Source organism: Hirundo rustica, chromosome 1, assembly GCF_015227805.2.
Source record: "Hirundo rustica isolate bHirRus1 chromosome 1, bHirRus1.pri.v3, whole genome shotgun sequence".
Lineage (NCBI taxonomy): Eukaryota > Metazoa > Chordata > Aves > Passeriformes > Hirundinidae > Hirundo > Hirundo rustica.
The window spans coordinates 3,410,265-3,425,958 of NC_053450.1; the positions used below are offsets into that span (position 1 = coordinate 3,410,265).

General features: G+C 40.0%; 1 protein-coding gene across 6 annotated transcripts in view; it reads left to right on the top strand.

The window, feature by feature from the left end:
* Nucleotides 1-15,694, top strand: part of PTK2 (protein tyrosine kinase 2) — a 189,863-nt gene that overhangs the window by 28,120 nt on the left and 146,049 nt on the right. For 5 of the 6 annotated variants that reach the window (XM_040087474.2, XM_058424138.1, XM_058424167.1 and 2 more), the window contains one exon: nucleotides 12,662-12,688. The exons of the other annotated variant lie outside the window; for it this stretch is intronic. The gene's annotated coding sequence lies outside the window, so the exon portion shown is untranslated. The remainder of the gene's footprint in view (nucleotides 1-12,661; nucleotides 12,689-15,694) is intronic. 6 annotated transcript variants of the gene reach the window in all.

Sequence of the window (15,694 nt, forward strand, 5' to 3'; positions counted from 1 at the left end):
AACAAAAGAAGTGAGCTGATGTTTTTTCATTCTTGTGAAATGGTGGGCCAAGGAATAAACTGCAGTATCAGTGAAGAATTTTAAAAGCTTAACAATGTTTTTCTTGGTTTAGGCTTTATTACTCTTGCTGTCCTTTTTATGGATTATATTGTGGTACAAAAGATTTACGTTTTTCTGCTTCCCAGCACTCGTTGCTAAGGCAAAAGCCACATTTATACTGTACACTTCTTTGTGGTCTTGAATTCTTATCTTTGTTCAGAAAATATTTGTTCACTTAGTCCAGCCTACACAGGACTGTACCAAATACACTTATATAATTAGGATATTTGTGGCTCTTTTGTGTTTATTCTTAAAGGACTGCATCATGATTTCCTTTATGCTCCAGCTAGCTTCGTTTGCTGATAAGGAATTGTTACTCATCAACAGGGTAGGTATTCACCATTAGTACTGCGTTTTATGTATCAAGAAAGCAAGTTGAAGTAATATGTAATTGTACAAGTGTATACACTATGTAATCCCTTGACATAAATGGAAAAAGATGTTACTGAAATATCTGTAGTTTTCAAGTGAAGTAGCGCTGCTTCTTTACATCAGCAGAAATAGTCAATTCCGGACTGTTTTAACAGTAGATGCATTTTGTATTTGATTTTTCTTTTCTAAGAATTCATGTCTAGGTACAAAATCATGATAGCTTTAAAATCCATTTCAAATAAACTTGTAATACTCTACTTAAATACTTACAAGGCAAGTCAGAGTTTCTAAGGGACTTAGTGATTCTTAGCTAAGAAAGTAATGAGTGTGCTTTGTGAGCAGCGTGCCGTCAGGATTTCTCTCCCCGCCGCTGCCTGTAAAATTGGCTTGTTAGTTATTTATGAGGAAAATTGGTTTGACAGCCCTGAAGGCAGAAGTGCTCTGTTCACAGTACAAGTAGTGCCATTGTGCTGTAGCCCTGGCCATGGGATGAGAGGCACTGCTTCTTGGAGAATCAGCTCCAGCCCTGGGACTGAACTATGGGTATGTCTCCTGCAACTTGAGCTTCAGACTGTCTGTAGAGACCTCCAAACATATTTATGTGGCAGCTCTCTGTCACTGTCTTTTCACTTTCTGTGGATAATCTAACTAGTTTAAATTGAATTTTGGGTAGGGATGTAAGCTATTTGTTATTTCTTCCTGGACCTAGAACATGTTCTATTCTGACCTGTGGCTTTATCCAGCCTGGGTTTGGCCCGAAGCCTACACAGGAGGTATAAAGTGTATATAAATCAGAAGTTGTCTTTGCTGTCTTTGTTCCTTCTCCCTTCTGTCTGTGGAGTTTTTCAGCAGCATTGTACAAAATAGTATTTTAGGAGATCTGACTTCAGAAATCCCAGTCACAGCTTGTGTAGGAAGCGTGACTTGGGTTGGCTGCTGGGGGGTAATTGCAGCATTAACTAGAACCCACAGCTTTTAGACTTAGAGGTTATAGCATATCTAATATTTATCTGCCACCCAATATGTAATGAATCTTAAATCTTTCTGCAAGTATTTCTGGTGGTCTTAATCCGTTTCATGCCAGAGGCAGGGAGAAATAATGCTTTCAATTTTGTCAAATTAAGTTTTTACTGTGCATTAAATTGATTAAATAGAGCAGCAGATTAAGGCGAAAAATACTGTCTTAAATTGCAGTTCGGGGCTGATAGAATCTTAATGATGCCAAGCTGAAATTTTTCAGTGGGTTTGTGGAAATGAGAATCCATTAATCACACGCGCTTGACTTCATGCGGTGCCGGATTGGAAACAAACTCTTTGCCTTGTTCCCTTTGCCCAGATGAGTAATGGCCGAGCTGGGAAGGCGTGGCCAATGGGATCTGGAAGCTGCATGTGTGTTGTGTTCTGTCAAACCAACTGGGTCTCCTATTTGATGGGGTTCTTGCAGAGAACAGGCATGTTGGGGGATTTCCCGTTACACCAGTGCTGCTGTCTTTGAGCCACTCCCCAATGGCTGCACGACAGAGGCAATTAGGAGAAGAAAGCCCATCTCATGTTGTGTGCTGGGGTTCTTCTGTCTACGCTCTTGTTCCCCCACTGCTCACTCTCTACCTTCAAAATCTAGTTTGTCTGATGTCTCTTTGGGTTTCTTTGTCCTGAAGTATGTGTGTATTTTTCTTTTCCTGATTTTTTTTTTTTTTTCTATTCTGCCCATGGTTCTTCCCTCCCTCACTTGTCATCTTTTTCTGCTGTCTTAATTAATTCTCTGTCTATTTTCCATCTGGAAAACTTTATAAAAGGGGACAGACAAAGCAGAGGAGAACGTAGGGTAAAGTTTTTTCTCTGTTTCTGCTGGTGCATCACCGTTTTGGTGTGAGGAGGGAACCAGCCTAGCGCAACTACATCTAGCATGCAAGATATTGAGAAAAAAGGATTTTCTCAGTGTAGATGAACACATAATACATTGCTCTCTAATGACTTCTGCTTTTTCCTGATTTGTTGCCTTTACTTCTGTTGCCCCTAAACTCCTATTTACCCTCTGAGGTAGGCTCTGTGCCTTTTTGGCTTACGAAGAACTGTGTATTCTTGTGAAATGACAGAAATAACATCTGGTTTTAGCTCCTTGCTAATTCTCATTGCCTTGTGTCTGCTCTGGTGTTTGACAAATAATTTACTTGACCTAGATGCTTCTTGAATCAATGTTCCTTTGTAATCTCGGTTTTGGAAATATTTTTTGACTTTTTATTAAGCCCTCCTTCCCCAGTAGAGTGACACTTGACAGCATGTTGTGTCTCCAAACACTACAGTCCTTGGAAGTGGTGTCTTCTGTGTCCCTGGGGGGATGTAACACTTGTGGAAACACCCAGATGACATTAAAGGAGTTATTCCCATGCATAGGGTGGTGAATTTATTGGACTTTTTCTAGCACACTGAGTGTTCTTAGTTGTATTCTGACACGGTTAGGATCCAAAACTGTTGTGTCTTCACTGCAGAACTGATTTCAGCCTCTGTAGCTCTGGCTGTAAATGCCTGTTTGTTGTGAAGGGATGTTGTGCTTTACTTTGAGAACAAGCTCCAGCTGAAACAAATTCCTTCACCATCCAGAGTGTCACAGTCTGGCTGAGAGAACCCCGGTATTCTCATTACAAATAGATTTCATCTTATTTATTGAGGCAGGTTTCTATATAGAGCAAAACTTGTGCAGCTGCTGTCAAACTCGCTGTGAACACTTAGGAGTAAGCCCATTGTGAGCAATAAAACATGCTATTTCTTAGGCACTAAGTCAGTCCTTTCATGGGTGGGAAGTGTTAAGTTCCCCCCCCCCCTTTTTTTTTTTTTTTTTTTTTAATTGTTTTTAGTTTTGTTGTAGGTAAGAACAATGTGGGTGTAAAGGTTATAATCTTCCGTTAAACTTCTGACAAACTACTTCATGTCTGCTCTTTACTGGAAAACTTAAATTTTTTCTCCCTTACTCTGTGCTGGCTGCACTGATTATCCTCAATCTTCTTTCACCCATCTGTGACTTCAAATAAGAAAAATTGAAAACTTTAATTCCAGCTCCTGAAAAACTGCTGTAACAATGGAATCCATGTGTGGGACAAAACCATAGAAACAGCATAATTTTACAGTGGTGAAACATGAAAGGAAGTTGACTTGCCTAACTTTCTAAGAATTCGTGTTTTAACAAAAAAAACACCCCAAACCTGCAAAATGCTGTTCCAGTGCTCCAAAAAAAGAAACTTTGGGTGGTTTTTTTTGTTACATCATTAATCTGTTGCTGTAAATTCTTCTAACTTGTTACCATTTGAAAACTGAAATAAAACTCCCACTTGACCCTCTCTAAGAAACACTCAGCAGTTTTCTCTCTGTGGTCTGGGATGTGCAGCTCTGTCTTGAGCTTTTTAATATTTTGCCTGAAGTCATTTCCCCTCATTCTCTCCCCTTCTGGTTGTGCCCTTGGCACTCATTTCTTTACCTGGAAACACATTTATTTTACATTCTGGAACACCTCCGTGCTCTGTGCTAAGTTCTTGTCATACCTAAAGCACAAACCAGCCTTTGCTGACATGTAGAGCTAATTTGTATTTCAGTGCAGGAACTACACAATCCTGTCACCTTTTGAAGACGTGGGTGACTTGTGGTGGCACACTGTGTGTCACAAGTCCTTCACAGAAAATGACAAGGGAGCTTCAATCATAGCAAGCAATGTCAAGACAATGTTTCTTGAAAGAAAAACATCCACTAAAGCTATCACTTGGAAGAACGAGCACTGCGTAGTACAAATAGGGGGTAGCTGCACATGTATAGAATACATGTGTACAGCTTTCCCTAAGCCTGCCTGAGGGCCTGAATTGTTGTGTTCATAAAATGTCACAATATTTCCATGAGGATTATGTGATCACAGATCATAGTGCTGGAGATATTCCTGATAGATCTGAACTACTGCCAGCGCACACATGTCCCTCCTTAAACATCTTAAATGCTTTTAACAGTTTCTTGGGCTTGTGTAAACACATCTCCTTTTGTGATAAACCATTAAAGATAAGAATATTCCCATAATCTGGTTGACATTCTTAGAACAATACTTTTGATGGAGTAGGTGTTTTTACAGGTGATTTTCAAGCTCATGACTTCATAGAGCCATGACAGGCAGTTCAAGACCATGAGAATCACGGAATCATTTTAATTTGAAAAGACCTTTAAAATTGATAGTTCCAGCTGTAAACTCAGCAGTGCCAAGGCCACCACTCATCCATGTCCCCAGCAGCCTCTTCCAGTGTTTGACTGCCCTTTCTGTGAAAGAGCTTTTCCTAACCAGGCTAAACCTCCCCGAGCACAACTTGAGGCCATTTCCCCTTGTCCTATTGTTTGTTACTTGGGAAAGAGGCTGACCCCCGCCCCCCCACCCCACCTGACTCCCTTCTGTCAGGGAGTTGGAGAGAGAGACAGATCTCTCCCCCCCCCCCCCCCCCCCGAGCCTCCTTTCCACCAGGCTGAGCCCCTCCAGCTCCTGCAGTTGCTCCTTATCAGTCTTGTGCTCCAGCCCCTTCCCCAGCTCTGTTCCCTTCTCTGGACATACTGCAGCCCCTCAGTGTCTGTCTTGTCATGAGAGGCCCAAATCTGACCACAGGATTCGAGGTTTGGCCTCCCCAGTGCCCAGCGCAGGGGGACAATCACTGGCCACGGTGTTGCTGATAAAAGAGATGCTGCTAAATGAGGCCAGTGACTGCCCAGCCCAGCGCAGGCCTTTGATGGCAGCAGAAAATGTTATTTACATAGAGTTTGCATGCCTGGCCCAGTGACTGATGTCACCTCTCTCCACGTTTTTCCCTTGAAGGAATTGCAGGGAGCTCAGTGCCAGCTGTGGAGAAGGCAGTTTTACTGGTTTGAACCTAATTTCCAGTAGTTTCCTCAGATGCTCTCTAATGCTCACACTGGCAGGATTTGTTGAATGGTGGTGCTGCATCGATTTGCTTTTCATTTTTCTATTTTTTTCCTCTTTCCCAACCCCCTCCACTTGTGTTGTTATCATGTTCACCCTGAGCCTCATGTCCTCCTTGCTGAGGGGGCCCCAGATTTGGTAATCTGGCCTTCCTTGGCAGCTGCTCCATCCCTCAATCACTTCAGCTGCTCAGCTCAAGACATCTCTGCCTCCTTCTGGTGCAGAGACCAGAACTGGACACAACGTGTTGATGCTTTTTTGTTTTGCACAGTAATACGTTTACGTGCCATGTTTTCAGTACCCTTCCTAATGAGACAAAAAGTTTTGTTGCTTTTGGCCAGCTACTCCAGTTTGAGCTGATGATTTCAGAGAAAACAGTGACTCAGCCTTCCTCCCGCAGTTGGAACTGGAGAAAGTGCAAGTGTTACTTGGTTAAGGAGGTATTGCTCAGAATTTTTTTCCCCAGATGCATTACATCACAGCTCTGTGTTGAAGTGCAGCTGCTGTCTTAGCAACTTGCTTAATTTTGTGAGATCCCTGTTGGTTTTTTTTACCCCCATTGATATGACTTTTGCTGACCCTTAAGAGCTTTTTATGAGCTCCAGACTTGCACAGTTCACTTACCCATGTTGTGATGCTGAATAAAACCAATTATTGGGGAGCTGCTCCATCCTCTTCTGTATCCAATCCTCTCTTCCCCATAGGCAAAAGATGCATATAGTACTCGTGTAGATATTGAGACTAAATTCTTTAACTGAGTTGCTTAGATACTGCATGTTCTGTAACTCAGTATGTAATGAGATTGATCCCACCTGCCCTGAGTAATGACTGAGTGATTTCTCTTGCTCTTCTTAATCTCCTTAAATGTAACTTCCACCAGAACCTTTTCATTTAATATCCTACTGTTCAGAGTTCCTGGTTGAAAATTTGGCTCCTGGTGGCTGCATAGATAACTCAGTGGTCTTGCTCAGTGATGTGGCATAAATGAATTGGAAGTGTCAAGGTGCATACAGAGTTCAGCTGAGATGGAGGAAAACACAAGTGGATTATTCTGATGGTCTTAATCAGAGTTTGTATTTTTTCAATTTCAAAAGCTAGTATTTAAGAAGAATAAGCAGGGTGATTTTGGAGGAGTATCAGTAGGAGAGAGATATTTGAAACTGTTGAATGATTTTTTTGGTGTAGATGCTATAAGCTAAGGAGACTCAATACTGATTGTGTTTTCAAATGGGAAGACGAAAACAGGTACAAACAGAAGAATGGGGTAGTGAGAGGAATGTGACAGTAAACTGACAACAAATTGAGAAATGATGGGAACAGATATGAACTGAAGGTGTTCCCGAGGTATGGGATGAATCAGCTGATGCACTGGTGTAACACTACAAAGCTTTTGCATATTTAAAGCCACTTGAGGTATGTGAGATGTGGTGATAAGTACACCATAGATGTGCCTTCTACCTGTTTTATCAACCAAACACTTAATTTGAAAAAAACCCTTCGTGTTCTGTGCAGTATTTTTCCTCTCATTTTTCCTTGCTAAATTTTGTGTGGCTTTTGTGTTTCAGAGGCAGGCAGCTTGCCTTCGAACTGGTGAGTGGTTAAAGAGAACTTCTCAAAAGCACAGCACAGGCTGTGCACGTTGCGGGGTGTCACAGCGGTTCATTGTCGGCTGCTTGCTCGTTAACCTTTTCAGCCGACAGAAATGAGAGCATTAAATCATTACTGCTGATACTCACAGCTGAAGCAAAGATTTAAACCAAGATAATAAGGGACTCCAGTGCAACGTGGCTCTCCTGTGAAGTAGGGCTGTAAACACAAGATGTGTGGTTTTGTATGATGAATTTCTTCTGATCTGGCTAAAGCACAAAAGAACTGCTGCCAGGTTTAGTGGGTGGAGGTGTCTGTACTATAACTGTCCCCCCTCCATCTTTCCCCAGGGTAACAGATGAAGATTTGCAGCTAAGCTGGATATTCAGCTGGTGCTGTGCCTAAGGCAAATGCAATGAATTTGTCAATAGGGGGAAAAAACCCTAATCTGAGTAAGCAAATGGTGGTTTTAGTGCTTTTATGATTGGCATTTGAATACCGTGTCAGGTATTGGTGTTTGCAAATCGGGGCTGCTACTGAAAGCCAAAACAGTTGGAGCATTTAAAGACTTGTAAGGATGATAAAATGTTTAGGAAAAATGGCCCTTTACAGTGAGGCGCTTCTGCCCTTCATTCTACATAGCTAGTAAATGAAAAGATTTTATTGAGTTGCATTGAAAATTGCCCCAAAAAACTGCCTTCGTGTGAAATGATATAATAAAAAGTTGTTAACATTCAGCCCTGCAGATTGCTAAATTAGAAGTAGGTTAGATGTAGGTTGCAAATGAGATGCACTTTTAATGATGAAGGGGAAAAATACATATATGGAACAATGCAACTGGTGGTTTATACAATCTTTTAATCATGCTGTAAAACTTTTTAATAGCTTTTCCTTAATAGGTGTGCTGCCAGGATGAATTCATTGCATCTCTCTCCAAGGTCTTTGTTCAGTAGATCAGGGGGTCATGGATAAATCCTTGAGTTTCTCAATAGATGTAATTTTACAAAACTTTTTTTTTTGAAAGATGACTTGTGTTTTGTGTTTACTTATTTGCTCTTTGAAAAATGAAAAATAATTTTACATAGATGATGTTCTTTTGGTTTCATTAAAGAGCAGAGGAATATCCTTTTTAGCCTACCAGAGAATATAGGAAAGGAGACTTTCCGGATGGTTGGATCCAGCCTCTAAGGCAACATCCTTCAGGACCAGCCACACAAGGTGTGTGCTGAATATGCATCTGTATTCCTAAATTATTTTGGCTAAATAGGAAAATTGCATTTTCTGTTTGAGTCTGTCACGTTCCTCATTGAGTTGCAAGGATTGTTGTCCAATGACATGTGCTGCTTGGCTTCTTGGAGACTGTGGTCTGTGGTTCCTCGTGTGCTGCAAGCCTTCACTCTTCCCTGGAAAGAGAGGTTGGTTTGTGAATTGAATATCTGAATTAATTTCAAGGGAATGCTCTTAGGCTGGAGTCAGCCAGCTCCTGCTACAGGAGAACAGGATTAAATTTCTTGTGGTCTGCTGCTTACCACAGCTCTGGAAAGAGATCAGTGCTGCAGATGGGGCAGAGTCTGAGTCTCTGGAGTTGTCCACGGAGACATATTCTCATTTTACCTCGAGGCAGGAATAGGAAGCTCACAAAACATTCCTGTTTTTGATGATTAGATGTTACTCTTGGAAGGAAGATGTAAAGTTGCGGCTCCATTTTAAAGAAAACATTGGTTGAAACCCTGCAATGTAAAATGTGTAGTTTTATAAAAGCAAATACAGTGGTAGAGAGATCCGGTCCTCAGGGTGTCCATAAATCAGAAAAAAACTATTGGTGCTGGGATCCATGAAGCCTTTTTGAGGACTGCAAAGCTCAAAACCATCTCAGTGCATACAGAAGCAATAATAGTATTCTTTCCTTAAAGTACTGTCCTGTCTGTTCCATAATGAATTCATGTACATAACTGGTTTACTTGGCAAGTTTTCTTTGGCTGAGGAACTTTCTTATTTTGTAGCACCTCAAAAGTCATTTCAGCTTGTTCCTGCTTTGTTACAATCATGTGTCCAGTATTACAGAAACCTTGCTTGGAAAGGAGCTCTTGAGGCCATCTGCTCCATCCTCCCAATATCTATATGGGATAAAATCAGTTTTCTCTGATAACTGATTAGCCTTTGCAAAGTATGTAAAAGTTTGCTATGATAAAGAATATGATGTGAAAGTAATTTTTCTTTCTGCCTGTTCAAACTGGCAGTTTGCTCCCTGCCAAGTAGCACAGGGAGATACTTAAGAATATAAATGCAGAACATGAGTGATCCCTTGAAAGGATCAGTAGGAGCAGCAGCACTTGAAATATGATTCATTTTAGATTTCATTTTGAAGAACTACTTCGGAGCAGATAAAAAAGTTAGATTGGTTCATGTTGTACAGCTGCTGTAAATGTGGTTTGCGTGACAGCACTCCAAACACTCAAAAACTGAGTTGTAGAAGAAAAGTCAGTCCAGGCCTCCCTGATGAAGGGAATCCTTCCCAACAGGACAGCTCTCTAAAATGCTCTCAAGCATCTCATTTTAGTCCCCAGCCAGATTAAAACCCAAACTTTGTGTTTTTTCCTCCTCAAATCTCGGCACTGGTTGAATTTCTCCTCTCTAGAGATTGAAATGCTGTAGTGTGCTGCAAAAAGAGGGAAGTTTTACACAGCAGAGAAGGCAAGTTTGTAAGTGCAACCTTATGAGTAGTTACCTGAACGTGTACTCTCAGTTTACCTCTCCATGAAGGAAGGTTTTAAAGTATGCCAGAATCCACTCATCATTTTTCAGTGTTAGATGTTAAATGAAAAACCATATTTGAGAGTAAAGCTAGGGGGTTTCAAGCTAGAAAAGAGGAGAGTGAGCTGGAGAGATGGGGCAAACTCAATGATAACAAATTTCCTAAAGTGACCACACTAACAGGAACACTGAAGGTAATGAGCATTTCACTAACTGTTGTGGTGTCTGGATGCACAAAGGAGTGGAATTGTTACTGTTATCTTTGGAATTGTGAAGTATTTATTTTATTTATGCTGTTATGAATTGACATTTCTATAGTGGTGGTGTTTGCAAAAATTAAGATACAAAATCAGCCTATACAAGTAACCTGCTAAGCGTATATACACAGTTTTGAGTATACTGATATGACCTTCAGGCTTCAATTTCTCCTGCGCAACTTGCTTTTAGGTCTAATGTATGTCAATTAATGGTAGAAAACAGTCTCTTGCACTAAATTGAAATAGAAGAAGGTGCAGTTGCAGGAAGCTGTTCAGTAAACTTGTCCCAGGGGTGCAGCATCTCTTCAGTTAATGCACTTGTGGGACTAATTTGCAGTGGAACATGGAAGTAAGAAATCTTCACATGTTTGACTTAAATATAGCAGCGGTGCTGATGGTGTCAGTGCCCCATTTGGGAAGGTCCTGGTGCAGTAACAGGATCTGTGTGAGTTCTGGCAGGGAGAGATCTCAGAGGAAAGAGTGGCTCAGGTGTTAGTGACAAACGCTGGAATATGATCAGGTCTTTCTTGAAGTAAAAAATAAGTGTGTGTGTTTTAGCTGTAGAGCTTTTCTCTGTGTAAATTCTGAGACGTGATTGTTTTCTGTGTGTATATAATAACAGTAATAATCATTTTTCTGGGGTTATGCTTGCTTTTATTTTCCTGACATCTGTTGTGTGTGCACATTTAACCAAATAGTCTGCTTTCAAAGTAATAAATGCTGTGATAAAGCACTCCCAATACACAAAAATATAAAGATTCTAATGCACTTTTAAGTATTTGTAGTAACTTAAATATTTCGATAATTGTAAGTGGAATTTAGACATTAGTTTCTATTGGGGTAGAAAAAATTAAAATCTAAAATGGTGTTTTGTAATCCACAGTTTTAGGTGCTTTGCTCTTGTGGCTACAGTTGTTGGTATTGTGTAGCCTAGTGACAAGCAGGAATTTTTTTGTGACTTCATTAAAAAAAAGAGCATGGAAACAATCAAACACATACAAACAAAAGATGATGCAACATTTATCTTCATGTAACTTTCCAAATTAATTGTCACTGCAAATCTTGTTCTGATGAAGAAAGCTCCGTTCCATATGTGCTGGTTTGGATTCTGTGTAGGATCTGTTGGGGTTTCTGCTTCCCGCTGTCCCTGTGTCTCCTTGGCTGCATCTCCTGTCTCAAGGCATTTCTTACATGTAAGATGGTTTTGTTCCTAAGCAGAACAGCATGATGAGCATCTTTTAAATGCAATTCATTATCTTTCTAAATATTGTGTTCTACTGGACTAAGGCATTCAGTATTTTCTCTGTTTTTTGGTTTTGTTTTTTTGGGTTTTTTTTGGTTTTTTTTGTGGTGTCCTGTTGCCACTTTGATTTCACGCTTTAAGTGCGTTTCAACTTTCTGTGCTGCTGTTTCATCATCTCCTCACAGCAGTGCAGTTCATTTTTGAAATTTTTCGTGGGCTGTCTTTAAATTTTAGGTGCAGTTGTCTTTGGTATTCAAGTTTCATCATGTTTTCCAGCCACAGACATGAATTGCAACAATCTGTTGGTGAGGGCAGGGCTAATAAATTTATTAAGCCTCCTTATTTCTTCTAATAGGTAACAAAGTAGCGACCATCTGCCCCAATAATCTCTGCGTCTGTTTCAGCTGCTACACCTGTGGTAAAGTTCAGTTTCGATGTGGATTTTGTACCCAGTGTAACAATTTATTACTCAACTTTGCTGTTTCCTTTAACCAAACTACCATGCAGACGTTTTTTCTTAGGTTCAGTTCAGTTTTTCTCTCATTTGTTTTACTGATTCCCCTTTCTCATCCCTCCCCCGCACTTGTATTTATTTCAGTTTTCATTAGCCCCGTGATGTGTGTCCACAGTCCATGTCCTTACAGACTTCAGTAATTCTTTCTTTCTAGTTCTTTGTGGGTTCTAGTTTCTGCTCTGAACTCTGATGGGTACCCCAGGTCCCCAGTCACGATGATGTGCACTGAGGTGGCAATAGAAAAGCAGGGAGGAACAATATAATGACTTACAGTTTAATGCATATTTTTTTAGTGTATAATTTTTAATATGCTCTGTTTAGAGTCTGAGACAGTGGACATTCTTTGCAGCTCAAGACAGCCTTAGCATTTCCCATAAAAATGTTCAGCAACTGTGTCTAATGTGCCTTGGTGACAAAGATCAGTGTCTCTTCTTCTAATATTATTTCTTGTGTTCAATGCTTATCTGCTTGCAAGCTTGGCTACTTCTTCTCTAAAGATTTAAGAATAAAGAAAACATTTTGTAGCATTTTCTCCATTTGCAAAGACTATCCCTGATGCTTTGAGCCCTGAAATTCTGTAGGTGATGATGGTGAATTTTGTATGTAACACTTCATTTGTGCGTAGTGACCTGTATGCTGCTGCAGTAATTACACTCATTGCCTTCAGTATAGTCTTTGTCCTTCAATTAGGTGAGCAAAGCATAATCCTGTTAATGAACAAGGTGAGACAAGGAAAATGCTTTTGATTTAATGTGGCATTCCTGGCAGTCAGCAAATAGCTTCAGATAATGTGTTTTATTAAACAAGTATGGCCTTGCAGAAAAATCATGAGGTCAATGCAATTTTAGAGCAATTTTTTTTCTTCTGTTTCTAAATGTATTTCTTTATTGTTACAGGTATTTCAAGACTTCCCTTGCCAGCAGGTAAGTTCTATTTTTTTTTTCTTTTTTTTTTTGTCTTGATGTGGCAGCAGGCAGCTTTTAAGGGCTTGCTTACAATACAGTCATGCTTTTATGTAATCAGAATATCGGTTCTTACTGGCACTGTGGTGGTACTTAGTCATGTGGGGATATGAGGTCAAAACAAAACCTGTTGAGGTACAGATTTTTTTTCCATTTAATGGTGTATTTTGACAAGGGGAGGAGGTAAGTGAGGTGTATTTATAGGCAGTTGTTAAGTATACGTGTGAGATAATGCTTAAAGCGACTCAGCACAACGTGGGATACAGCTGGCAGGGGAGCAGATTAGGGGCAACCACAAATGGTATTAGTGGTGCTTCAGAGGAACAGAGTGCAAGGAAATGGGGTTGAGGGGGTTTGTGGGTGGAAGGAATCTCCCCAGGTTATAATAGGGAAAGTGACAAAGTGTTCACATGGCTGAAGTCACAGGTGACTTGTGTCCAAGCTGCTCTATTGGACTTTTCTATCAGTGGTGTTTAAAAATTAAAAAAAAAAACCACAACTCTCTAAACTTAAAAATAGACAACAACCCCCCCCCCAAAACAGTGACCCTACCACAAAAACCCCAATCCTGCTGACCTGATTTTTAAAAATAGCATTTTTTGTTTGTTGTTTGTTACATTTGGCCTTTAACAAAGTTTTAAAATTCATGCATTCATTTGTGCTGGGAGCTGGAGTTGTGATACAGTGCTTAGGGTGAGGATGTCTCATGTTCCATGGCAGGTAGAATTTGTCCATCTATTCCCTCTTTGTGAATTCTGGAGTCCTGACTGAAGTGAACTTTTACTTCTGATTGATTAAGGGATTGGAAATTTGCTGTTAGGCCTACTGCCTTTTATCCTTGCCCTCTGCCTTGGGGATTTTGCTTATGTATCCATTCTTTCATTTCTTCTTGCTGATATTAACACCTGCTCTGAAGGTACCTGCTCTTTCCTGTTGGAATCAAATGGCAATTTCAGTTAAAAGCTTGATAGCTGATATGTTGTAGTCTTTTTCACCAGAACTTCAGAGCAGCTCTTCTGCACAAACCTCATGTTTTCTTGAAGCAGTGAAGAGAAGTTTAAGTGTGGAAGTTTTCTTTTCAGGACGTCATCTTTAAAATGATTTTGAATCCTGAGAGTGGTTTTCAAGCAGGCACTTATGGAAAATACTGGAAAAGTAAATACCTGGTGTGTAGGTCAGGCTGACAGGAAGATAAGGATTGTTGTTAGGTTTTTTCTTGCAGCTTCTAGGACAAGGATGTGTGATGAAACTTCTTCTGAGTTTATATTTGGGACTTGAAGAGTTTGGCTGGTGTGAATCTGAGTCACAATGAGATTATTCTTTTCAATATGAGTCTGTGTGTGGGAGTGTCCTAATTGTACTCCTTAACTGTGTCTGGCAAGTACTGATAGATGGCAGAAGTTTTCCCCGGATTTTCAAAGGATGAGCTTTTTCCCACAGCATGGCAAGAGGCCTTTATAGAGGATATAAAAACTACACACCATGGCTTACCTGTAGCAGAGATTTGGCAGTACCTCCTGGTAAGGGAACTAAGGAAACTTGTTTTAAAAAATGCTTAAAATATTGCCAGAAGGGAAGGCTGGAGTATCACAGAGGTCTGAATTGTCCTGTGGTATTACAGTATTTTTATTAATGACCATGAAAATGGACTTGATTTGTCTTTATCTGCCAGTAACACCAACACAAAAAGAGTTACGAGCGCACTGGATGATGTGATTAAAATTCAACAGAGATGTGATAAATTGGAAGAACAGCCTGGATAAAAGATATAATAGAATTGAATAAAGATGAGGTTCTGCATTCAGATGGGAAGTTTTAATCATCAGAACTCATCTTTGCAATAAATAATGGTATTTTCTTATTTCAGGTTTTAAAGAACTTTTTTTGCCTGAGTGCCACTTTCAGCAGTGGACAATAGATGTCACTAGAAATGTTCTCACTTTTGCCACCTGCATTTAGTGCTCTAAATTTTCATCATAATATGGGGGGGCGGGGGAGGGCTTTTGCAGTGTTTGAAGATGTTGCAGTGAGGAGACTACTTCAGGTGTCTACATTATTGTAGTGTCTTGTTTGAGGTTGGATTATGCCTAAATTTGGTATAGTCAGTGGTATGTCAAGGTCATCCAGAACACTTATCTCATAGCAAAACCTTATAAAGAGGGATTGTTTCTGTGCTGGAGAATGCATTAGTTGATGAGGTCTTTAGTTAAATCAGTACTCAAGAGAGTTATCCTGAATTAATCTGTATCACTGCTTTGAAGTTCATGGGTAACTTGGGTTTTTACTGCCTTGTAACTGAGGCCATGGAAATGAGCATAGACAGTTTTTGGAATGTGAACCAGGAGGGGCTTGGAGAACAATTTGCTAAATATTTTAATTTTGAAGGTGGGTACAGTTCTGCTGTCTATAAGTGAAGTTCTCTTGCAACACAAGTGTGTTCACAGCATGCCTGGGGGGCATGAAAGACTGGTTTCCTCTGGTAAATGCAGTTAAACTTTCTCTGTTGACACTGCTGGGATTAAAAACAATCCCTCCTGGATGTTGTCTCTCTCTGAATTTAAATCAGCTCTAGCATCTGTGTGATGTAGGTGACTTTTTGTAAGAGCTGGTCCTTTGTTTCCTGTCCCTGCAGTACAAATATGGCTTCATTACCAGAATCAAGAAATAGTTAGGAAGCAAGAAACTGTATCAAAGAACTAGAGGTAAATAAAGACAAGTATGAGAAACAAGCATATACTGGATTTTTGGTTAAAAATTCAATAAAACTTTATACCAAGATTGAATCACAGGTACAGTTATTTGTTCTCGGTGACTCCTCCAGATAATATCTGGTGAATCAAATAAAATTTTGCTGACTTTTAACATAAAGTGTCAAAAATAATAGGAAATACAAATCTTTTGCCTAGTTCTAATTTCAGATATGCAGCATATTTTAAGTCTGATGCTTTTGTGTTCACTTTTTGCTCT